General features: G+C 37.9%; 1 protein-coding gene across 25 annotated transcripts in view; it reads right to left on the reverse strand.

Moving 5' to 3' along the window:
- R3HDM2 (R3H domain containing 2) overlaps positions 1-27,178 on the reverse strand; it is a 161,448-nt gene that overhangs the window by 95,118 nt on the left and 39,152 nt on the right. For 2 of the 25 annotated variants that reach the window (XM_047065833.1, XM_047065834.1), the window contains exons 1-2: positions 6,754-6,771; positions 1,230-1,337 (exon numbers count right to left, since the gene is read on the reverse strand). The exons of the other annotated variants lie outside the window; for them this stretch is intronic. The gene's annotated coding sequence lies outside the window, so the exon portion shown is untranslated. Of the gene's footprint in view, positions 1-1,229; positions 1,338-6,753; positions 6,772-27,178 lie in introns of those variants that run through there. 25 annotated transcript variants of the gene reach the window in all.

A 27,178-nucleotide genomic window follows, 5' to 3' on the forward strand; every position in this document is an offset into this window, starting at 1 on the left:
CTTCTCCAGTGCCCAAATGACTGACAGCTATCCCCTTTCCACCTGCAGTGACATGAAAAAGGCAAATAGTTTAAAAAGTAAAGAATACCCAAGTAGTAGTGTGCTCATCTATCAAAGAGAAAAAAAAAAATGTCAAAAAATTTTTTTCATGAAAGATAGGATGCAGGGGGAGAAAAAAAACACAGGAGGAAGACGAAAGAGAAACATTAATTCTGATGCACCAGAAAACAGAAAAGGGAAAAAAATATCATTCAAAATAATTGCCTTGCTTTTAGATTTTGCCATCCTTCTTCCAAGCCTACAGTCTGTAAGAAGGTGAGAGAACAGGCAATGAGAAGGAATATTCCCAAACAAAAGGAACAAATGCCTCACAACCCATATCCCAAGACCGGAGATTTTTAGTGTCCCAAGTATCTGGATCATATTTAAAATGAAAATGAAATCTTGATTTAATGCTGTGCTTTTCATAGGGATTCTTCCCTCATCTCTCCTAAAAATGCAACAATTACTATAAAAACATAAAATCAACATTATCGTAAATGATCTTAACACAGTCTCTGTCTGAACAGAGTCTAAGGGAAGAACAGGGCATAGCTTCTATCTTTTCCCACTGCTGCCAAAAGAAATAACAATAACCAAAAGTCTGAATGCCCTTACAGGGTATCACAGACTGTGGCCTGTTCCCTGCCTTGCAGCCTTCCCAGAATGGACCAGTGGGATTTAACATGAACCAAATCTGTCAACCAAGCTGAAGACAGACACGTGAGTTCTAATGAGCAGTGGTAAAAAAAACATACTGCTCCATTCAGCTCCAAACAATGATAAATAATTCAGGAAAAGAACTGCTGCATAGAGCATACCAGCATGATTTAAAAATAGACCACAGGCTACAGAATCTAGGTAGGGGAATCAGAAGTCAGAGAAAATGGATTCATGTCAACAAATTCCCAAGCCCTTGCCATACAGGACGCTGCCGAAACTGTCACTCAAAATGGATGTCAGAATTTTAATGTGCTTTTTAAAAAGCAAGTATTTTTCAGGAGCTTGGCAAATTTGGTAACAAGAGCTAATAAGCAATAGCACTATTTGGCAATAGTGCCAAATATCACAGAAAAAGCAAATTGAAAGGGTGTAGGGAAGACATGTTATAAAAAAATTAGAAGGGGGTTAAATTCTGTTTTCTGTACCACCAAATTCTAGGTCTAACATCAGTTTGGACTTTTACTTACTAATTATGTCTCTAACATCGAGGGTACGTAGCACTCAGGATTTTTCTGTTCATTTTTACACCTTGAACAGTTCCAATCATGCAATACATGGAAACACAAGATTCTCACCTGTTAACAAAAAGGGTAGCTTGAAAACCGAACAGAAGTCATGATTTGTTCTCACCAGATTTAAATTAAACTCTGAGTCTGACAGAATTGAGGACTCTCTAATAGGTAAGGATAGTCCAAGATCCTGGGGTCATGTGGATGGTGAAGGTTTCAACAGACTCAAGAATGCTTCAAGTAGGGGATCTGACAAATAGTGTGGCTGGACAGTCAATCTTAAGACTGGTGTCCTAAGGACTCTAAGAATAACCAGAACCCATATGTACTCTAAATACTCAACAATGTATGTAACGAAGAAATAACATTCTATATCCAAACTGCATTTCCCCAGAACCAGTCTCTTCATATGTTTGAGATTAACTTCAGAAAATCGAAAACTTTAAGACCATATAATGATATCTAACTTACCTATAATGTTTGATATAAAATACAAAATAAACCATAATCTGGACCTTTTTATACTGCTTTTTCTTAAGTAAAACAGGACTGAAGAAATTCTTGTTGAGTATAAACTGCAAACCATTATATATATACACCAATATGCTTATGCCTCACTGTTTTAGGAAAAAAATTGGCTATGTCTCCTTATAACTGTGCCATTCAACTTAAACTACACAAAGACCAGAATGAACTTGTAATGAGATGGTTTTTTTTTTTTTTCAATTCTTCAATTCTCTAGTTTTTACGTGTAAACACTAAATAGCATTTTCAAAAGAGAAATAGACTGGCTCATTTATTTTATTTTTTTTCAACGTTTATTTATTTTTGGGACAGAGAGAGACAGAGCATGAACGGGGGAGGGGCAGAGAGAGAGGGAGACACAGAATCGGAAACAGGCTCCAGGCTCTGAGCCATCAGCCCAGAGCCCGACGCGGGGCTCGAACTCACGGACCGCGAGATCGTGACCTGGCTGAAGTCGGACGCTTAACTGACTGCGCCACCCAGGCGCCCCTAGACTGGCTCATTTAAAGATAGTCCACAGGCGCCCAGGTGGCTTAGTCGGTTAAGCGTCCAACTTTGGCTCAGGTCATGATCTCACAGTTCTTGAGTTTGAGCCCCGGGTCGGGCTCTGTTCTGACAGCTCAGAGCCTGGAGCTTGCTTCTGCTTCTGTGTCTCCCTCTCTCTTTGCCCCTCTCCCACTCACACTCTGTCTCTGTCCCTCTCAAAAATAAGCAAACATTTAAGAAAGAAAGAAAAAAATAGTCCATCCTAAAGCACTTCATGGACAGATCCTTGCTCCATTTACCAGACAGTAAGCCAACACTTCCTTTCTCTGTAAATCCAGGCTTTCTTACTGTTGACAAGAGACAGTATAGTCACACAGACCTGGATTTCAGTCCTTGCACTGGTACTACCCTTGGTTATAGTAAAGGAACCCTATTCTGGATCTTACACTTTAGATATCCACTCTGACCCTCTTTTGACCTGTCTATCCCCTCAGGCAAGATGTTCACTGGACCAAGTGGACAAATCTACCTGAAGCCCCTGACTCTACCAACCCCGACTATGCTCTGGATCCCAGAATTCCCTGCCCAAGCAGTTTTGAGCCTACTTCCAAGGCCTTCAGTGGATCTCTTCTCAAACTCTGTCCTGCCATCGACAATACCTATACCCACTGTTGTACACATTCCATGGTCTGAATCATGGCCAAGGGACAAATGATGAGAGTCTGAGGATTGAGACTAGTCTTAGAGGGTACCTGTCTCAGAACTCTGAGTAGTCCAATAATTCTGGCCTTCTAGGTCATTAGGAAAATACATGTCTGCGTAGAAGAGGAAATATTTTTCTGTTAAAAACATTAAAAAAAAAATTTTTTTTTGCTTTTTACATTTATTCATTTTTGAGAGACAGAGAGAGACAGAACACAAGCCGGGGAGGGGCAGAGAGAGAAGGAGACACACAATCTGAAGCAGGCTCCAGGCTCTGAGCTGTCAGCACAGAGCCCGATGAGAGGCTTTAACTCACAAACGGCAAGATCGTGACCTGAGCCGAAGTCGGACACACAACCAACTGAGCCACCCAGGCACCCAGAAATACTTTTCTAACAGTTTTTTTTATCTCGATTTATAACCTAAGTATAGAGATATGAAAACTGTGCTTTTATTCATGCTTTTGTCCTGAAATTTTTAGGAGCAGGCCTATCTAGCCCTATCACATACCAGCTATGTGATCTGATTCAAGGTGTTTTTTTTTTTTTTTTTATCGTTTCTGGTTTTGTTTTGTTTTGTTTTGAGAGAGAGAGAGAGAGAGCATGCATGCATGTAAGCAGGGGAGGAGCAGAGAAAGAGGGAGAGAGAATCCCAAGCAGGCCCCACAGAACCCGACAGGGGGCTTGAACTCACAAAACATGAGATCATGACCTGAGCCGAAACCAAGCTGACCCAAGCCACCCAGGTGCCTGTTTCTGTTTTTTTAATGTGATCTGGTTTGTAACTACACTACCTCTTATAAACTTCATTTTACTGACCCATAAAATAATCTCCTTCATAGGATTTTAATGCAGTGAAATAATTTTTAAAATAATTCTGCAGGGTACCTGATGCAGAGCAAATCTGAGAAAAACTGAAGCTATTACTAGATGCTCTGCCATCACTCTTCTCCCCAGTATAGGCATAAAAGGGACTAAAAGGGCAAAAATGTAGGGCCAATTTCAGAGAAAGTACAACAAAACACAGCCATTTCTGGGTCTCATTTTAGGAATTTCTGTCATTGACTCCATGGAAGTCTGGTGGTACTGGTTGCTGTTTTTGTTACAACCATTTCTCCCATTAAAATGTAAGCTTTATTTTTTTGTGATTATATAAGATGAATGCTAAATAAACTTACTGTGGTAATCATTTCTCAATATATGTATGTAAAATCACTATGTAGTACACCTTACACTTACACAGAGCTGTATACCAATTATATCTTAATAAAACTGAAGAAAAAATGTACGTTCTATTAAGGGCAGGGATTTTTCCTTTTTCTTTACTGCTATATCCCATACTCTCAGACGGTTCCTGGCACGACAAATAAGTATTTGTTAATAAACCATTAACTACAAAAAACAAGTATAGAGTGCTTATCTGACACCCAACATCAATATAATATGCTAGCAAGCCTGGTATAATCAGAAAATAAATTATTTATATATGGCAACTTTTCTTAGCTGCTTCTTGTAATTTCAGAACAGTTTTCTTAAAAATGAAATTACTGAGGGGCACCTGAGTGGCTCAGTTGGTTAACCTCCCAACTTTGGCTCAGGTCATGATCTCGCAGTTTGTGAGTTTAAGCCCCACGTGGGGCTCTGTGCTGACAGTTCAAAGCCTGGAGACTGCTTTGGATTCTGTGTCTACCTCTCTCTCTCTGCCCCGCCCCCATTCATGTTCTCTGTCTCTGTCTCTTTCTCTCTCTCTCTCTCTCTCAACAATAAACAAACATTAAAAAAAATTTAAAGGGGCGCCTGGGTGGCTCAGTCGGTTGGGCGGCCAATTTCTGCTCAGGACATGATCTCATGGTTTGTGAGTTCAATCCCCGAGTCAGGCTCTGTGATGACAGCTCATAGCTTGGAGCCTGCTTCAGATCCTGTGTCTCCCTTTCTCTCTCTGTGCCCCTCCCCAACTTGTGCTCTGTCTCTCTGTTTCAAAAATGAGTAAACATTAAAAAAAAAAAGAAAATGAAATTATTGAAAACATTAGAGTATGCCTTTAATATGAGGACATTTCTGCTCTCTTCAACTTTGCTCCCTCACCTGTTTGCAGAGGGATATTAATAATACTCAGTAATTTCATACATAATCCTACAAGAGAGGATAATTCAACTAACTAAACTGTACTGAAGCTCTTGTTTTAAGCTTCAAATAGAATGGGATCAAGTAAAAACAAAATCTGAAAGAGTAATTGAGGAAAAAAGTCCTTTCTTTCTGCACATCTCACATTTTTATCCCCAGCTTCCTCAAGTCTTGCATCAATTCCGAAGAACTCAAAACAATTCTACAAACTGTATCTTACACCTCACCACATTCTCAAAAATATATTATGTTTTTCAAATTTCCTCAATCAATCCATTTATCTCTGATGAATACTCCTAGAATACTGTGGGGCTCCTGGGTGGCTCAGTTGGTTGAGTGTCCAACTTCGGCTCAGGTCATGATTTCCAGGTTCATGGGTTTGAGCCCTGCATCGGGCTCTGCACTGCTGCTGCAGAGCCTGCTTGGGATTCTCCCTCTCTGCCTCTCTCTCTGCTCCTCCCCTGCTTGTGAGCGCATGCTCTCTCTCTCTCAAAATAAATAAATAAACTTAACAAAAAGGTTAGAACACTGTAGCAGAAGTAGATGATTTGGAATCAAATCTATTCTGAAAGAGATTGAAATGACCTTGACAATATTATACATGAAACTGAGTAGACAGAATGATGACTGGTAAAAAGATAGCTCAAAGCACATCCTGTATAACTGAGAATTAAAAGTGTGTCAACAGAGGGGACATGTTACAGATGTGCTTTCTGTATCACACAAATCCCAAAACTAGCCTGGGTTCTTATTCAAAGGCTTATCTGAAGAAAACTGCATCCTCTGTATCGGTCTGATTCTGAAACTCAACTACAACATAAGGCATCATCAAAAAACAACTACTCTTAGTGACCTCATGATACTATTAGCAAAACACAAGTAGGATATTCCTGGGAACTGGTAAAATAAAACTCCCAATAGTCCTAAATTCCATGACTGACTTAAAAACTCCTCCCTGAACAAAATTCAAAGGTATCTTTTAAAACAAACAAACAAACAACCTTAAAACCCAACAAGCTCCAATATATCCTCTTCTATACAAAAAAATACAAAGCTATAAATGTCTAGAAATGCCCCAAGGTATGTAATTACTGAAGCTAATTAACATTCTCAAAATTAAACATCCACTGCAATGCTCAAGAGACTGGGGTCACAGAAAATAGATAAGGGCAAATGAATCCCACCAAAAAGATAAAGTTCAGATGTGTTTCTCTAATAAATAAAGAAAACAGATTCTGAAATTAAGCAATGAAACCTGCTGGGAGAAGAAAAATTCTTATCAAACTCGTAAGTGTCAATTAAAATGTAAAACTTTGTGTTTGCTGTTATTCACTGGGAAAGTGGGAATTAATTGGACTGGAGTTCAGAACTGTGAGAATGATTTTGTAATAAAGATAACATGAAAGATCCTTTCATTTATACCAAAAAGATGCTGTTTTAAAAAGAAAACACACTTTTAAAAATCTATACTAAATCACCTTTTTCTCTAAGATCACTACACCAGAGTTGTGCCATATAATTTTACCTCTAATCCTCACTTACCTTTATCCTAACAAAGAATACAACTATGGGATCTTGGATAAAGAAGATTCAGTATTTTGTACAATATAGTTTTTAGAGATTTGATTTCAAGCTCTGCCACTTACAAGCTGTGTGATCTTGGGCAAGTTACTTAATCTCTTGGTTCCTCGGTTTCCCTTATCTGTAAAACAAAGGTAATAATAACTATCTCATGGAGCTGTAAAAATTAAGTGAGTTAATATACAGGTAAAATATTTAGACACATGGAAAGCACTTAAATAAATGTTAGCTATTATTTTTGTTGTTGTTATTTAGTCTTCTCCAAACTAATAAAAGAAGATCGGGGTCACTATTTTTAAAACTTGGAAGAATTAATATAGAAATAATAATATTATCTGTTTTATGGTTCCTCTGAAATTGAAGGACCTGCTTGCATAGAATGAATAGACTAAGTAGGCCCACAGTGACATTAGGTTTTAAGGTCTCCAATATTCATTTTCTTCTTAGGGACAAAGATGTTGGAATGCAATCTAAGATTCTTGTGTCAGAGGAATCAAGTCCCCTTTCTGCACCTACCAGGACAATCAATGGTATGGGAGACAAACAAGTAAAATATAATGTATTGTTAAGTGCTAGTTAGAGCTGCTCACAAGGTTTAATGGGAATAGAGGGAGCAGGCATATAAATATCATACCAGAAGAAAGGCTTCCAGAAGGAAGGGAGGTTTAAGCCTAATCCTCCAGGATAAATAGTATTTAGCCTAATAGAGAAGTGGAAAAACAGACCTAGATTCCATATTCACCAGCTAGATGATTTGAGGAGAGTTACTTAATCTCTCTATACCTCAGTTTCTTTACCTATAAAATGGAATGATTAGAACACTTTTTTTGGAAGGCTGTGTGGAAATTAAATGAGCTAATACATATATAAAGTACTTAGAACACAGTGCCAGGAATACAGTGTGAACCCAACAAATAGTATCATTAACACAGACATATGGATCACCACGATGCTTTCTCAGCACAGCAAGTATTGCATAAAGAAAGCTAGAGTATAAGACACTCACAGAAAAGTAGCTTGCGAAAAAAAAGCTAGAGATCAGTGGAAACAGGATCATAAAACATCTTGCATACTAACTAAAGCTATGAGAAACTTGTAATGGATTTTCAAAAATGGATTACATCATCATATTTCTATTTTAGAAATATTACTTTTGCTACAATGTGGATAGCTTAGAAAGAAAATAAAATAGAGGAAGAGACACCAGCTAGGAAAAAGAATTCTGACTACAGAATGAGGGGACTGTGACCCAAGAAGCATCAGGAGATAAAAATCACTAAGACTTAGTGATGTGTATGATGACTGTGTGAGAAGTATAAGACACTCAAGTGACTGGACAGAAAAGCAGCTTCACAAAGTGTGGCCTGAAACCCCTAGAAATCTCCAAGACTTGTTTTTTCTGCAAAGTCAAAAAGAACTTTTATAATGTACCAAGGTCTTGTTTGCACTTTTCACTATCATGCTCTCACAGGTATATGACGGTATTTTCCAGAAAACAAAGGACATGTTATATCACAACCAACTGAATGAAAAGACAGATAGGAGAATCCATCTATTAACCCCAATATTAAATTAAATTTTTAAAAATGAAAAACAATGACACATTTCCTCCTAAATTTTATTGTTGCTGTTTTGAAATGTTTTTTCATAAAAGACTTGCTTTTATGTTAACATGTAATAGGTTATCATTTTAAAATGAATTAATAAGTGTTTCTAAAGTTTCTCAGTTCTAATTTCCAATACACTAATATTGATAGATATTATCAATCATGAACAAAAGCTCTTTTGGGGGGGGCTCAATAATTTTTAAGAGTGTGAAGAAATTCTGATACTAAAAGGTTTGAGAACAACTGGGGAGGATATTTTTACCACTAGAACACTGAAGGAGAAACCAGTTTGGTAAGAAAAGATGATGAAGTTCAGTTTAACAATGGTAGGGGCACTGGGCTGGCTCAGTTGGAAAAGCATGCAACTCTTGATTTCAGGGTCATGAGTTTCAGCCTGGGTGTAGAGATTACTAAAATAATATAAAAAAAAATAATAAAATAAAATAAAATAAAATAAAATAAAATAAATAAAAAAGGGCGCTTGGCTGGCTCAGTCAGTAGAGTATACAACTCTTGATTTCAGAGTCGTGAGTTCAAGCCCCACATTGGGGCTTATTAAATTAAATTAAATAATAATAATAAATAAAATGGCAAAATACAGTGATAAAGAAAAAATATTAAAAGCAACAAGACAAAAAGAATATAGTTACATATAAAGGAAAACCCATAAGCAGACAAACAAAACCAGACAAAAATTAAAGAAGTTCATGACCACTAAACCAGTCCTGCAAGAAATACTAAAGGGGACTCTTTGAGTGGAAAAGAAGGACCAAAAGTATGAAGGCAGGAAACACAAAAGCAGTAAAAATGAGTGTTTCTGTAAAAAATCAGTCAAGGAACTGACAAAATAAAAGGATGTAAAATATGACATCATATACCTAACTTGGGCAGGAGTAAAGAATGGGTTCAAATTTAAATGTTTATTTTTAAGAGAGAGAGTACGTGCATGCACACAAGGGAGGGGCAGAGAGAGAAGAAGGCAGAACCCTACACAGGCTCCTCTCTCTCAACGCAGAGCCTGATGCGGGGTTCGATCCCACAACCCTGGGATCGTGACCTGAGCTGAAATCAAGAGTTGGACACCCAACCTACTGAGTCACCCAGGCACCCCAAGAATGGTTTCAAATTTAAACAACCATCAATTTAACACAGACTGCTACATGCAGAAGATGTTATAAACATAATAGTACCCACAAAGCAAAAACCACTAATAAAAAAAAATCTAATAAATATGCAAAAGAATAGAGAAATCCAAATCTATCACTACAGAAAACCAACAAACCATGAAAGAGAAAGACAAGAAAAGGATTAGAGAAAATCCTCACACACAACACAAAACAAACAATAAAAAGGCAATAAATAGATTTCTATCAATAATTGCTCTGAATGTAATAGGACTAAATGCTCCAGTCAAAAGACATAGATGGGGTAACAGAATGGATAAAAAAAAAAGAAAAAAAAAAAAAAGACCTATCTATATGCTGCCTACAAGAGACTAATTGTAGACCTAAAGAAACCTGCAGATTGAAACTGAGGGGATAGAGAAGCATCCAGCATGCAAATGGATGTCAAAGAAGGCTGGAGTAGCAATACTTCTATCAGACAAAATAGACTTTAAAACAAAGACTGTAACAAGAGGGGTGCCTGGGTGGCTTAGCTGGTTAAGCGTCTGACTCTTGAGCTCACCTCAGGTCTTGATCTCAGCATCACGAGTTCAAGCCCCGCACTGGGATCCACACTGGGCATGAAGCTTACTTTAAAAAAAAAAAAAAAAAAAGAAAGAAAAAAAAGACTGCAACAAGAGACAAAGAAAGACACTATATAATAATAAAGGAGATGATCCAACAAGAACATACAATAATTGTAAATACTGATACACCCAATATGGAAGCACCCAAATATATTAAAGAGTTAATAACAAATATAAAGGAACTAATTGGTAGTAGGGGACTTTAACACTCCACTTACATCAATGGACAGATCATCTAAACAGAAAATCAACAAGGAAACAATGGCTTTATTTTTTTTTTGTTTTTTTTTTAATTTTATTTTAGAAAGAGACAGAGCACTCAACTTGGATGGGAGAGGGAGAAGGGAGGGAGGGAGGGAGGGAGAGAGGGAGGGAGAGAATCCTAAGCAAGCTCCACGCTCGGTGCGGAGCCCAACTTGGGGCTTGATCCCATGACCCTGGGATCATGACGTGAGTCGGACACTCAATCGGCGAAGCCACCCAGGCGCCTCAAGGAAATAATGACTTTGTATGATATACTGGACCAGATGGATTTAACAGACATATTCACAAAATTCCATCCTAAAACAGCAGAATACACATTCTTTTCAAATGCACATGGAACACTGTCCAGAATAGATCACATATTAGGCCACAAAAAAAAACACTCAACTAATTCAAAAAGATCAAAGTCATACCATGCATCTTTTCTGACCACACACTATGAATCTAGTAGTCAACCATAAGAAAAACTCTGAAAAGACCACAAATACATGGAGATTAAATAACATGCTACTAAACAATGAAGGAGTCAACCAGTAAATAAAATAAGAAACAAAAAATACATGGAAACTAATGAAAATGAAAACACAACCATTCAAAACCCTTGGGATGCAGTAAAAGTAGTTCTAAGAGGGATGTTTATAGCAATACATGTCTACTTCAAGAAGCAAGAAAAATCTCAAACAACCTAAACTTACACCTAAAGGAGCTAGAATAGAAAAAGAACAAACAAAACTTAAAACCAACAGAAGGAAGGAAATAATAAAGATTAGAGCAGAAATAAATGATACAGAAACTAAACAAATAGAATAGATCAGTGAAACCCAGAGCTGGTTTTTTTTGGGGAAAAAAAAATCAATCAAATTGATAAACCTCTAGCCAGACTTACAAAGAAAAGAAAGGACCCAAATAAATAAAATCACAAATGAGAGAGGAGAAATAACAACAAACACCACAGAAATACACACAATTATATGAGAAAATTATGAAAAACTATATACCAACAAGTTGGAAAACCTAGAAGAAACAGATAAATTCCAAGAAATATATAACCAAAACTGAACCTGGAAGAAACAGAAAATTGGAACAGACCAATTACCAGCAAAGGAATTGAATCACTAATCAAAAGCTCCCAACAAATAAAAGTCCAGGATCAGATGACTTCACAGGCAAATTCTACCAAACATTTTTTTTTTAACAAATGATTCTTTTTTAAAAAATCATATTTTTTTAAGTTTATTTTCATTTATTTTGAGAGAGAGAGAGAGAGAGAGAGAGAGACAGCAAGTGGGGGAGGGCCAGAGACAGAGGGAGACAGAATCCCAAGCAGGCTCCACACTGTCAGCACAGAACCTGATGCAGGGCTTGAACTCTTGAACTGCGAGATCATGACCTGAGCCAAAGTCGCTTAACTGACTGAGCCACCTTGGCACGCCCTCCCCAACTTTTTAAAAGTTTGTTTGTTTGTTTGTTTTGAGAGAGAGGGAGTGTGCACACAAGCAAGGGGGGGGTATAGAGAGAGAGAGGGAGAGAAAGAATCCCAAGCAGGCTATGTGCTGGCAGCATGGAGCCCTACGGGGGGCCCTATCTCACAAACCATGAAATCATGACCTGAGCCGAAACCAAGAGTTGAATACTTAACTGAGTCACCCAAGCACCTCAAGTTCTACCAAACATTTATTTTTTTTTATTTTATTTATTTTTTTTTTTAATTTTTTTTTTCAACGTTTATTTATTTTTGGGACAGAGAGAGACAGAGCATGAACGGGGGAGGGGCAGAGAGAGAGGGAGACACAGAATCGGAAACAGGCTCCAGGCTCTGAGCCATCAGCCCAGAGCCAGACGCGGGGCTCGAACTCCCGGACCGCGAGATCGTGACCTGGCTGAAGTCGGACGCTTAACCGACTGCGCCACCCAGGCGCCCCTCTACCAAACATTTAAAGAAGAGTCGAAATCCACTCTTCTCAACCTATTCCAAAAAAATAGAAGAGGAAGGAAAACTTCCAAATTCATTCTATGAGGCCAGCATTAACCTGATACCAAACCAAAGGTACCACAAAAAAAGAGAACTACAGGCCATTATGTCTGATGAACATAGATGCAAAAATCCTCAACAAAATACTAGCAAATTGAATCCAACTATTTAAAAAAAAAAAAATTTTTTTTTTTTTACATGTATTTTTGAGAAACAGAGTGACACAAAGCGTGAGTGGGGGGAGGGGCAGAGAGAGAAGGAGACACAGAAGCTGAAGCAGGCTCCAGGCTCTGAGCAAGCGGTCAGCACAGAGCCTGATACGGGGCTCGAACCCACAAACTGTGAGATCATGACCTGAGCCGAAGTCGGACGCTCAACCGACTGAGCCACCCAGGCGCCCCTGAATCCAACTATTAATACATTTAAAAAAATCATTCACCACAATCAAGTGGAACTTATCCCTGGGTTGCAAGGGTTGCTCAATGTTATCAAATCAATCAATGTGATACATCACATCAATAAGGGAAAGGAGGGGCACCTGGGTGGCTCAGTAGGTTAAGTGTCCAACTTTTCGTTTCAGCTCAGGTCATGATCTCACAGTTTGTAAGATGGAGCCGCACATTGGGCTCTGTGCTCACCATGAAGCCTGCTTGGGATTCTTTCCATCTCTCTCTGTTCCTCCCCCACGCACACAAGCTCACTCTCTCTAAATAAACAAATTTTTTAAAAATAAGAGATAGGATAAGAACCATATGATAATTTCAATAAATGCAGAAAAAGCATCTGACAAAGTACAACATCCATTCATAATAAAAACCCTCCACAAAGTAGGTTTAGAGGAAACATAGCTCAACATAATGTAGACGGTATATGAAAAACCCACAGCTAACACCATCCTCAGTGGGGAAAAATTGAGAGCCTTTCGCTTGAGATCAGGAACAAGACAAGTATGTCCACTCTCCTCACTTTTATTCAACTTAGTACTAGATGTTCTAGCCATAGCAATCAGACAACAAAAAGAAATAAAGGCATCCAAACTGGCAAGGAAGAAGTAAAACTTTCACTATTTTCAGAAATCTGTTGCATTTCTATACACCAATAATGAAGTAGCCTAAAGAAAAATTAAGAAAACAATTCCATTTATAACTGTACCAAAATTAATAAGATCCAAAGAAATAAAACTAACCAATGAGGTGAAAAAGCTGTACTCCGAAAGCTATAAAACACTGATGAAAGAAATTCAACATGACACACAGAAATAGAAAGACATTCCATGCTCCTGGATTGGAAGAACAAATATTGTTAAAGTGTCTATACTGCCCAAAGCAATCTACACATTGAATGCAATCTCTATCAAAATACCAACAGCAAAAAAAATAAAAAAATAAAAAAATAAAAAAATAAAAAATAAAAAGAAAAGGGGGCGCCTGGGTGGCGCAGTCGGTTAAGCGTCCGACTTCAGCCAGGTCACGATCTCGCGGTCCGTGAGTTCGAGCCCCGCGTCTGGCTCTGGGCTGATGGCTCAGAGCCTGGAGCCTGTTTCCGATTCTGTGTCTCCCTCTCTCTCTGCCCCTCCCCCGTTCATGCTCTGTCTCTCTCTGTCCCAAAAATAAATAAACGTTGAAAAAAAAAAAATTAAAAAAAAAATAAAATAAAATAAAATAAAAAAAAAACAAAATACCAACAGCATTTGGGGTGCCTGGCTGGCTCGGTCAGTAGAGCATGAGACTCGATCTCGGGGTTGTGAGTTCAGCCCCACATTGGGCATAGAGATTACTTTAAAAAATAAAAATCTTGGGGCGCCTGGGTGGCTCAGTAGGTTAAGTGTCAGACTTGGCTCAGGTCATGATCTCGTAGTTTATGAGTTCAAGTCCCACATTGGTCTTTCTGCTGTTAGCTCAGGGCCCACTTCAGATCCCTGTGTCTCTGCCCTTCTCCCCATTCGCACTTTATTGAAAAAATAAAGAAACATTAAAATAAATGAGTAAATAAATACATAAATACATAAGTAAATAAATAAAATAAAAAACTTAAAACAAAAAAACACCAAAAGCATTTTTCACAGAACAAACAATCTTAAAATTTGTATGGAACCACAAAAGACCCCAAATAGCCAAAACAATCTTGAAAAAGAAAGGCAAAGCTGGAGGCATCACAATTCCAGACCTCAAGTTGTATTACAAAGCTATAGTAATCAAAACAGTATGAAATTGGCACAAAAACAGACATACAGAACAACAGAACAGAACAGAAAATCCAGAAATAAACTCACAATTATACGGTCAATTAATCTTGGACAAAGCAGGAAAGAATATCCAAAGGGAAAGACAATGTCTCTTTCACAAGTGGTGTTGGGAAAAGGGAACAGCAAAACGCAAAAGAATGAAACTGGACCACTTTCTTATACCATACACAAAAATAAATTCAAAAGGGATTAAAGACCTAAATGTGAGACTTGAAACCATAAAAATCCTACAAGAGAGCACAGGCTGTAATGTCTCTGACATCAGCCATAGAATTTTTTCTTATGTCCCCCAAGGCAAAAGAAACAAAAGTAAAAATAAACAAAAGCATGCATAAACAAACAAACAGCTTCTACACAGTGAAGGAAACAATCAACAAAACTAAAAGGCAACCTATGGAATGGGAGAAGATATATGCAAATGATACATCCGATAAAACATTAGTATCAAAATAAATAAAGAACTTACATGAACTCAACACCCCAAAAATTAAAAATCCAATTAAAAAGAATACATGAACAGACATTTCTCCAAAAAAAGACATACAGATGGCCAACAGATATGTGAAAAGATGCTCATCATCACTAATCAGGGAAATGCAAATCTAAACTACAATGACATAATCACCCTCACACCTGTCAGAATGGTTACAATGAATAATACAGGAAATAACAACAGGTGTTGGTGAGGATGTAGAAAAAAGGAATCCTCTTCCACTGCTGGGGGATTCAATGTTGCACTGGTGTAGTCACTGTGGGAAACAGTATGAAGGTTCCTCAAAAAGTTAAAAGACCCTATGATCCAGCAATTGCACTACTGGGTATTTACCCACATAATACAGAAACGCAAACTCAAACAGACACATGCAGGGACACCTAGGTGGCTCAGCCGGCTAAGCATCAGACTTCAGCTCCCAAAATGATCTCATGGTTCATCAGTTCGAGCTCTGCATCAGGCTCTCTGCTGTCAGCAGAAAGTCAACTCTGGATCCTTTGTCCCCCTCTCTGCACCTCTCCAGCTCGCTCTCTCTCTCTCTCAAAAAAAAAAAAAAAAAATTAAAATAGGGGCACCTGGGTGGCCCAGTCAGTTGAGTATCTGACTTTGGCTCAGATCATGATCTCACGGTTCAGGAGTTCGAGTCCCACATCGGGCTCGCTGCTGTCAGACTGTCAGCACAGAGCCTGCTTCAGATCCTCTGTCTCCCTCTCTCTACCCCTCCTCCGCTTGCACTCTTCCCTCCAAAATAAGTAAGTATTAAAAATAATAGGGGCGCCTGGGTGGCTCAGTCAGTTGAGCATCTGACTTCGGCTCAGGTCATGATCTCATCACAGTTTGTGGGTTTGAGCCCCGCGTCGGGCTCTGTGCTGACAGCTGGGAGCCTGGAGCCTACATGGGATCCTGTGTCTCCCTCTCTCTCTGCCCCTCCCCCGCTCACGCTCTGTCTCTCTCTCTCTCTCAAAAATAAACACTAAAAATAATTTTAAAAATAATGAACATTTGTATTGTTTTTTTTTTAATTTTTAACGTTTATTTATTAATGAGAGACAGAGAGACACAGAGCGTGAGCAGGGGAGGGGTAGAGAGAGGGGAGAACACAGAATCTGAAGTAGCCTCCAGGCTCTGAGCTGTCAGCACAGAGCCCCACACGGAGCTCGAACTCACGAACTGTGAGATCATAACGTGAGCCGAAGTCAGTCACCTAACCAACCGAGCCACCCAGGCGCCCCAATAATAAACATTTTTAAAAGGGACATACGCACCCCTATTTTTATAGCAGCATCATTTATAACAGCTAAGATATGGAAGCAGCCCAAGTGTACATCAACTGATGAATGCATAAAGATGTGGTATAAACACAATGGAATATTCAGTCATAAAAAAGAATGAAATCTTGCCATTTGCAACAAATGGATGGAGCTAAAGAGTATAATGCTAAGTGAAAGAAGTAAGGCATAGAAAAACAAATACCATACAATTTTACTCATGTGAAATTTAAGAACTAAACAAGGAAGGGGAGGGGGGAGAGAGAGACACAAAAAGAAACAGTCTCTTAACAATAGAGAACAAACTGATGGTTACCAGAGGGGAAGGGGGCACGGGGGATCAATGAAATAGGTGATGGAGATAAAGAAATGGACTTGTCGGGGAGGGGGTTGTGCCTGGATGGTTCATTCGGTTAAGCACTGACTTCAGCTCAGGTCATCATCTTGCAGTTAGTGGGTTTGAGCCCCATGTCCAGCTCCGTGCTGACACCTTACAGCCTGGATTCTGCTTCGGATTCTGTGTCTCCCTCTCTCTCTGCCCCTCCCCTGCTCATGATCTGTCTCTCTGAAAAATGAATAAACGTTTAAAAAAAAAAGTGCACTTGTTGGGGCACCTGGCTGGCTTAGTTGGTGCAGCGTGCAACTCTTGATCTCGGGATTATAGGTTCGAGCCCCACAACGGGTGTAGAGATTACTTAAAAATAAAATCTCAAAAAATAACAATAATAAGTACACTTGTCCTGATGAGCACCAGGTAAATAAAATTAAAAAGATGAAATAATAAAATAAAACATGGTAAATGTGATGTGCCCATCAGCTGACTAATCAAAGTGCCCAATAGGCAGTTATACTGGTGAGACCGGATATCTCTACAACCAAACTGTGACAGAAGTTAAAATCTTGGATTTTAAAGGGAGAGTGCATGGTGAGAACAGTGGAATATTAGCAGCAAAGAAGGCTAGAGAGATATGCAGAGACCTCAGGACACACAAATATTTAAAGAATAAAGAAGAGGGGGGCAGCTGGTTGGCTCTATCAGTTAAGTGTCTGACTCTTCATTTCAGCTCAGGTCATGATCTCACAGATCACGGGTTTGAGCCCCATCTTGGGCTCTGCGCTGACAGTGCAGCACCTGCTTGGAATTCTCTCTCTCTTCCTCTCTCACTGCCCTACTTGCATGCTTTCTCCTTCAAAATAAACAAATAAACTTAAAAAAAATAATAAGAATGAAGAAGAGGTAGAGGACTCCATACAGAGGAAAAGGAGAGTTATAAAAACTAGAAATAAAATTGAAAAGTAAAAAAGCATATCACCAGCTATCAGTTATAAAGAGAAAAAGCTTGTCAGGGCTTCAAGGTAAAGCAAAAAATCATCCACTGTTAGGAATGGTAGGGAAAAATATAATAGATAAATCAGCATCAACTCCAAAATCGCAATTCAGGCAAGTGTTTCAATCTCTTCTCATATAATACTTTTTTCTTATCAGAGTTACTTATAAACAATAGAAAGATTTCAGGTTGTTCTTCTTTGCCTTGTGTTCACCCCTCCAGAGGAAATACAAACAAGTAACAAAATGACAAAGGATGGAGATGGAAAGATCCTGGATGAAATATATAAAGGGAGTTGACTGAAGCAGTGACTCAATGAAGAGGCATTCATTCATCCAGTAAATACTCGCTGAGTAACCACTCCGTGCAAGGCATCATGACAGCAAACTGTTAAAAAAAAATAGCTTACTAATATAACAAACTATGCCCTTGGTTCATCAGCTAAAGTGATAAGCTGGAAAGAGAAATAAAACTTTCCTGATAAGACTGGCACAATCAGAGGCTGCTCTATCCCAAAGGTGACTCTAGCAGATTCCTAGAGCTCAAAGTCACCTATTATTGAAATGTGTCCTAATTCCACAAAATAACTCCAAAGAAATATTTTCTTCAATGTTTGGGAACTATGTGATCCTGTAGCAATATTACATCTCTCTGAGTTTTTACATAGATAACTGTAGCTTTAAAATGCAGAGATAACTCTTTTAAGAAATTCTAGTATATTTTTATCAAATCATCATAAATGCTAATGTAAGTCCCAAAACTAATAATAAAAGTTAAGGGACAATTACCTAACTAGATGCACTTAGGCTGGAAAGGCTGCTTTTAACTAGTCAACTCTACCTTTTAAATATAGGAAAATGTGGTTTTATAAATATAGCCATTCTTTCGAGAAAAGGACTTTATGGATAAGAATAGAGAAAAGGCATATGAAAGCCAGAATCTAGCTTAACATCCAAAGAGAACCTTGAACAAGAAAGGATATATTATCACACACAAGCTGTCACTAAAATCTTTTCACACCATCATCTTGTGCTATGGTAGCTAACCTATTTCTAGCTCTAAGCCTGTATCTGATTGATTTGCAAACTTTTGGAAGTAGCTGGGCTTCAACAGACACCGAACAACATCAGAAGTATCTTTTTGTCTGAATTATATTTAGCCTCTATTCCCCCCTCCTTTTCTGTTTAAGAACTTGAGAAAGGAAGGAATTATTAGACGGTAGTTACTAACAACAGGTGTTCCTAATGTTATTGAAAGCTTTGGCCATGGAAAGCGGGAGGGGAGTGGGGGTAGATTTCATTCCTAGCATGGAGTACCAGAGATCATATTTACCTTCCTGGCAGACAAAAGAGACAAAATGGGTAAAACAGTGGTTTTTAAGACACTGGACATCAGGCAACAAAGGACAGTGATTCCTGAGAAATGGGAAACAAATACAGTAAGTCCCATGATTACCCATGCTTAATGCCTGGAGAGAGCTTCTAAGTAATGTCAAAAAAAAAGGGGGGAGCTAAGCAGCAACCTGGGGAGAGTCCAACATGCTCCCTTTGTGCAAAGTGAAAGTCTGAGAAAGCAAAGGAGTCTAGAGTTCACAAAAGAGAGTATGCCACAAACTGGAGAAAATACTTGCATATTTAACAAAGGAACTGTACCTAGAACATATAAATAGAATACATAAACTCTCAAAACTTAAACAATTAGAAAATGGGGCCACCTGGGTGGCTCAGTTGCTTAAGTGTCCGACTTTAGCTCAGGTCATGATCTCACAGTTCGTGAGTTCGAGCCCCGCATCGGGCTCTGTGCTGACAGCTCAGAGCCTGGAGCCTGCTTCAGATTCTGTGTCTCCGTCTCTCTCTGCCCCATCCCTACTCATGCTCTGTCTCTCTTTGTCTTAAAAATAAATAAAACATTTTTAAAAAATTAAAAAAACAATTAGAAAATGGGCAAAAGACATGAGCAGACACATTCAAAATCATTAGCCATTAGGGAAATGCAAATTAAAACCACAATGAGATATCTATCATACCTATCATAATGGCTAACATAAAAAATACTGACAATACCAAATGTTGGCAAGAATGAAGAAAAACTAAATGGCTCATACGTAGCTGATGGGAATACAAAATGGTACAGGAACTCTAGAAGACAGTTTCTTTTACAATGAAATATGTGATTACCTTACCACCCAGCAACTGTCCTCTTGGGGATTTATCCCAGAAAAATAAAAACACATGTTTACACAAAAACCTATACATGAATGTTCACAGCTTTATTCATAATGGACAAAAATTGCAACCAACACAGAAGTCCTTCAACAGGTGAATGTTTAAATAAACTTGGGACAGCCATACCACAGAATATTACTCAGCAATTTGTACCCCCAAAAAAGGTACAAACTATGGATGGATGTCAAGGGAATTATGCTGAATAGGAGAAAAAGTCAATCTCAAGAGGTTACATATGGTATGATTCCATTTAATTAACATTTTGAAATAACAATATTAGTTGAAGAATAGATTAGTAATTGCCAGGGTTACAGGTTCATAAATGGGGTGGAAGTAGGTGGATGCGATTGTAAAAGGGCAACAGGAAGGATTCTTCTGGGAATGGAACTGTTCTATATCTTGATGGTGGTTGTGGATACAAAAATTTATACAAGATGAAATTCCACAGAACTTCCCTCAACACACACATGCATGCAGAGAGAAGTGCATGTAAAACTGGTCAAATCTGAACAGACTCTATACATTGTACCAATATTAATTTCCTACCTTTGATATGGTACCACAGTTACAGAAGCTGTCACAATGGGGATAAATTGGGTGAAGAGCACATGGAATATTACTGTACATTTTTTCCCAACTTCCTGTATATTATACTTATTTCACAATGAAAAGTTAAAATAAACGACTGAGAAATGATAGAGCATAAAATTAGTAAAGAAAGACATTTAGAAAATTATAACTATATTCCATATGTGTAAGAATCTAAAGGAAAAAGTAAGCATGTTAGGTAGAAGAAGTAAAAAAAATCTGAAATGGTATAGATAAAAGTACACTACGTAAGATTAACAGCAGACTAAAAATTGCAACAGAACAAATCAGGGGGAGAATATATGAAAACACAGCAATAGAAACCAACCAAAATAAAACCTAGAAAGAAAAAAAGACACTGAAATAAAATGAACAAAGCATAAGTGAACTGTAGGACAAATCCAAATTGCCTAATATAGGGGTTAGTGGCATTTCCAAATAAAAGACAGGGGAAAAATATTTAAAATTTTTTTAATGTTTATTTGAGAGAGAGAGAGAGAAAGAGAAAGAGAAAGAGAAAGAGAGAGAGAGAGAGAGAGAGAGGCAGAGAGAGAGGGAAAGAGAGGATCCCAAGCAGGCTCTGCAATGTCAGCACGGAGCCCTATGCGGGGCTCAAACTCATGAACTGAGAGATCATGACCTGACCTGAAGTTGGATGCTTAAATGACTGAGCCACCCAGGAGCACCTTTTTTTTTTTTTTTTTTTTTTTTAAGTTTATTTATTTTGAGATAGAGAGCATGAGCTGGAGAGGGGCAGAGAGGGAAAATCCCGAGCAGGATCTGCACTGTCAGTGCAAAGCCCGATGCAGGGCTCAAACTCACAAACCATGAGATTATAACCTGAGCCAAAATCAAGAGTCAGACACTTAATCAATGAGCCACCCAAGCACCCCCAAAATAAATAAACATTAAAAAAAAAAGATTCTCTCCTTCCCCTACTCATGCTCTCAAAAAAAAAAAAAAAAGATATGACTAAAGAATTAAAGGAAAAGTATGAGAACAATGTCTGTTTTTTTGTAGTTTTTAATGTTTACTTATTTTTGAGAGAGAGAGAGAGAGCGAGAACATGCCCAAGCTGGGGAGGGACAGGGAGAGCAAGAGGAGACAGAAAATCCAAAGCAGGCTCTGTGCTGTCATAGACCATGATGTGGGGCTTGCTCAAACTCATGAGCCCTGGAATCATGAACTGAGCCGAAGTCAGAGGCTTAACTGACTGGGCCACCCCAGCTTCCCTGAATAATGTCTAACCAGAAACAGAATATTAATAGAAAGATAGAAATTATAAAAAGGAACCAAATGGAAATTTTGGAGTTGGAAAGTACAATAATAAAAATGAAAAATGTTAAGTAGAGGGGTTTGACACAAGATCTGAGCAGGCAGAAGAATCAACAAACTTGAAGCTAGGTCAATTAGGAATATCCAGTCTGGGGCCACCTGGCTGGATCAGTGGGAAGAGCATGCAACTCTTGATTTCAGGGTTGTGAGTTTGAGTAACCTCTAAATAAATAAAAATTTGGGATGCCTGGTGGCTCAGGTAGTTGAGCATCTGACTCTTGATTTCAGCTCAGGTCATAATCTCATAGTTTGTGAGATTGACCCCCACATCAGGGTCCGAAATGACAGCACAGAGCCTGCTTAGGATTCTCTCTCCCCCTCTCTATCTACCCCTCCCCCGCGTGCATAAGCTCAAGCTCTCTCAAAATAAATAAAGTTAAAATTAAAATTAAATTAAATTAAATTAAAAAAAAAAAGACAGCTAGGGCAATAAGGCAATAAAAAGAAAGAAAAGACATTCAGTTTGGAAAAGAAGGAAAACCTTTTCTATTTGCAGATGATATTCTTATATATAGAAAATCCTAAGAAATCAGGGTGCCTGGTTGGCTCAGTCAATGGAGCATGTGACTCCTGATTTCAGAGTTGTGAGTTCAAGCCCCAAGTTGGGCATGTAGCTTACCTAAAAAAAATAAAAACAAAAAATAAAAAATAAAAAAATTCCTAAGGAATCCACTAAAAGTAAGTTCAGCAACGTTGCAAGATACAAGGTCAATATACAAAAATGGATTGCATTTCTATAAACAATGAATATTCCAAATATGAAATCAAGCAAAAACTTCCATTTACAGTAGTAACAAAAATAATAAGATACTTAAGTATAAATTTAACAAAAAAGTATAATAGAGTAGGGTTAAAAAAAGTGTAAGGGTTATATATTAAAAATCATAAACTGGTCACTGATAGAAATTGAAGGTCTAAATAAGGGAGAAGATGTCCCATGTTCATGGACTGAAAGACTTAATATTGCTAAAGTGGTAACACTCCCCAAACTGATCTACAGATTCAGAGCAATCCCTATCAAAATCCTAGCTGGCTTTTTTTAAGAAATTGACAATAACATCTTAAAATTCATATGGAAATGCAAGGGACCCAGAATAAACAACATAATCCTTTTTTTTTTGTTGTTAAGTAATCTCTACACCCAACATGGGGTTCAAATTCATGACTCTGAGATCAAGAGTCACACGGTCTAGAGAATGAGACACCCAGGCACACCAAATAATATAATCTTGAAAAAGAAAAACACAATTGGAGGACTCATTTCCCAATTTCATCTTACAACTAAAGCTACAGTAATCAAAACAGTGTCATAGTGGAATGGAATTGAAAGCCCAGAAATAAACCTTTACATTTATGGTCAACTAATTTTCTAACAAGGAGGCCAAGATAATCAAATAGGCTAAGGACAGTGTTTTCAACAAATAGTGCTCAGAGAAGTGGATAGCTACACATAAAATAATAAAGTTGGAATGATACTTCACATCATACATAAAAATTAACTCAAAATAGAACACAGACCTAAATGTAAGAGCTACAACTATAAAACTCAAAATAAAACACTGGAATAAATCTTCATGACCTTGCGGAATGCCTGGGTGGTTCAGCCAGTTGAGCTTCTGACTCTTAATTTTGGCTCAGGTCATGATCTCAAGGTTCCTGGGATTGAGCTCCACCTCAGGCTCCATGCTGACAGCACAGGGTTCTCTGTATCCCTCTCTCAGTGTCCCTACCCTACTTGTGCATGTGCTCTCTCTCAAACTAAATAATCATTTATTAAAAAAAAAATCTTGATGACCTTGGATTAGGCAAAATTTTCTTAGACACAACACTAAAAGCATAAGCAACAAAAGAAAAAATAGATCAGTAGACTTCATCAAATTTAAAACTTTGTAAACAATACCATCAAGAAAGTGAATTCAAAGACAACTCAGAGAATAAGAAAAAATATTTGCAAATCATGCATAGAATAAGGAACTTGGTATCCATAATAAAGAACTCTTACAACTCAATAAAAAAAGACATGTTATCCAAAAAAGGCAAAGGATTTAAATACGCATTTCTCCAAAAAATATACAAATGGCCAATAAGTACAGGAAAAGATGCTCAACATCCTTAGTCATCAGGGTAGTGCAAATCAAAACCATAATGGTATTGACACCCACTAGGATGGCTAGACTCAAAAAGACAGAAAATAAGTTTAGTGAGGAAAGACAAACTGGGACCCTTACACATTGCTAGTGGGAATGTAAAATTATGCAGCCACTGTGGAAGCAGTTTTACAGTACTTCAAAAAGTTACCACATGATTCATATACACAATGGAATACTATGTGGCAATGAGAAAGAATGCAATATGGTCTTTTGTAGCAACATGGATGGAACTGGAGAGTGTTATGCTAAGTGAAATAAGTCATACAGAGAAGGACAGATTCCATATGTTTTCACTCCTATGTGGATCCTGAGAAACTTAACAGAAGACCATGGGGGAGGGGAAGAAAAAAAAATGGTTAGAGAGGGAGGGAGCCAAAACATAAGAGACTCCTAAAAACTGAGAACAAACTGAGGGTTTATGGGGGGTGGGAGGGAAGGGTGGGTGGGTGAAGGGTATTGAGGGCACCTGTTGGGATGAGCACTGGGTGTTGTATGGAAACCAATTTGACAATAAATTTCATAATAATAAAAAAAAAGTTACCACATGATCCAGCAATTATACTCCTAGATATATACCCAAAAGAAATTAAAACATGTGTCCACACAAAAACTTGTAAATACACGTTCATAGTACCCAAAAAGTGGAAACAACCCAAATGTCTACCAACTGATTAATGGATAAACTAAATGTAATATATCCACACAATGGAATATTATTCAGCCATAAAAAGGAACAAAAGTCCTGATGCATGCTACAACTTGGATGAATCTCGAAAACATGCTAAATGAAAGAAGCCAGACATAAAAGGTTCACATATTGCCTGATTCTTTTTAGAAGATATAACCAGTCAAGGTAAATCCATAGAGGCAGAAAGCAAATTAGAGGTTACCAGGTAAAGCGGAGGGGGGAGGGGAGGGAATGGGAATGATTATTTAATGAGTATGGGGTGGTTTATAGAATGATGAAAATGTTCTGAAACTAGAGACAGCTAGTGGTTGCACAACATCACAAATACACTGAACTACATACTAAAATTATTAATTGTAAGTTATGTGAATTTCACTACAAAAAAATAAAAAGAGGGGCTCCTGGGTGGTTCAGTTGGTTAAGCATCCGACTTCGGCTTAAGTCATGATCTCATAGCTCATGGGTTCGAGCCCCACGTTAGGCTCTGTGCTAACAGCTCAGAGCCTGGAGTCTGCTTCAGCTTCTGTGTCTCCCTCTCTCTCTCTGACCCTCCCCTGCTCATGTTCAGTCTCTCTCTCTCTCTCTCTCTCTCTCTCTCTCTCTCTCTCAAAAATAAATAAACATAAAAAAAAAAAAGAAATTAACTTAGGAGGGGGGAAAAAGCATATGTCCATATAAGGATTTGTACACAAATAGTTATAGTATAACTTTATTTTTAATTGCCAAAAACTGGAAACAACCCAAATGTGCATCTCAAAACACAAATGGATAAACAAATTGTGCTATAGCCACATGATGGATCGCTACTCAGCAATAAAAATGAACTACTCATACATGCATCAACATAGATGAATCTCAAAATAATTATGGTTAGTAAAAAAAAAGGCAAACCAAAAATAAATGTAAGAATATATTCTTTACAATTCCATCTATATAAAATTCTAGACAATGCAAACTGTTCTATAGCGACAGAAAGTTGATCAGTGGTTGCTTGGAGACCACAGAAGCTGAGGAAAGGATTAAAAATGGGGATAAGGAGGGGTGTCTGGGTGGCTCAGTCGGTTGAGCAGCTGACTGGTTCAGGTCATGATCTCACAGTTCGTGAGTTAGAGCCTCCCACCAGGCTCTGTGCTGACAGCTCAGAGTCTGGAGCATGCTTTGGATTCTCTCTCTCTCAAAAATAAACATTAAAAAAGAATTTTTTTTAAATGGGGATAAGGAAACTTGTGGGAGTGATACATTATCTTAACTGTGGTAATAGTTTCATGGGTGAACAACACGTATGTCAAAACTTAACAAACTGTACACTTTTAATATGTACAGTTTACTATATGTCAATTATAGCTCACGATCTTTTTCGAAAAAGATGGGGAAAGGGGAAATAGGGCAATTTGCTCACGCTGGCCACTCAATAACTGGTAAGGGAGTAAAAGCAAGCGGTTTTACTGTGCTCGGTAACAGCGCAAACAGTTGGCAAAACTCCACATGGAAAGCCACTCAGAGGAGCATATCAGTTTGAATTTCTTAAATTTACAAGTAATTCTATTAACCAACATTACAATTTCAGAGATGTTCAATCTCCATTTTTGATTGATTTTCAGTTGGTAGTGCTAAAAACTCTCTGGTGCCAGAACTCTTCAGTTCTGGCAAGTACAACAATTAGTATGATCAGTAAATAAACATTTAGATATACCAGGAAGGCTCCTAGAAAAAGACCTAAGAAGGTTCCATAAAGCTAAAATACCTGTGAACAGTATCTCAAGTACATTAAAAACAACAAAAAAGATTATTATCTATACTAATAATCTTTTAAGAATCCCTCAGTTATTTATTAACCTTTTATAAGACAAAGTAAATATCTGTTTCATAAGGTAAATATCTATTTACCTTTTGTAGATATTTATTCCAATAAATTTAAGCTACTTCAAAGCTTATTATCTACTTCTAAAAAGTCAGAAAAGCTTTAAAGTTAAAACTCTAGGGGTGCCTGGGTGGCTCAGTCAGTTAAGCGTTGGACTTCAGCTCAGGTCATGATCTCACAGTTTGTGAGTTTGAGCCCTGCGTCGGGCTCTGTGCTGACAGCTCAGAGCCTGGAGCCTGCTTCAGATTCTGTGTCTCCCTCTCTCTCTGCCCTCCCCCACTCATGCTGTTTCTGTTTCTCTCTCTCCCTCTCAAAAATAAATAAACATTAAAAAATTTTTTTAAGTTAAAACTCTAAATCATGTTAACTAACTAGAATTTAAATTAAAAATTGAAGGGGAAAAAAACCCTCTAAATTGGATTTTTCTTTACCAAAAAGTATGTCCATCGTTTTAAAGACAATAAATAAATAAATAAAGACAGACAGACAGACAGACAAAAAGTATGATGTATTCACTAGTGCGAAGAAGCTATGGATATGAGGGGTGAAGTTCAGTCAGTCAAAACCACTTTACATTCATGTATTTATGACAGGTGAGAAATGACATCATCTAATCCAAGCGACCATCATCTCTCACTTCAACTACAGCAGTAGCCTTTTTTCTTTCTTAATTCAGGTGAACTCAATCTTGATATACTCTAAAGTCTCAGTTTCCT

Source organism: Lynx rufus, unplaced genomic scaffold (assembly GCF_022079265.1).
Source record: "Lynx rufus isolate CCGP_SWC_20201006 ecotype Redwood Valley unplaced genomic scaffold, mLynRuf1.p SCAF_7, whole genome shotgun sequence".
Lineage (NCBI taxonomy): Eukaryota > Metazoa > Chordata > Mammalia > Carnivora > Felidae > Lynx > Lynx rufus.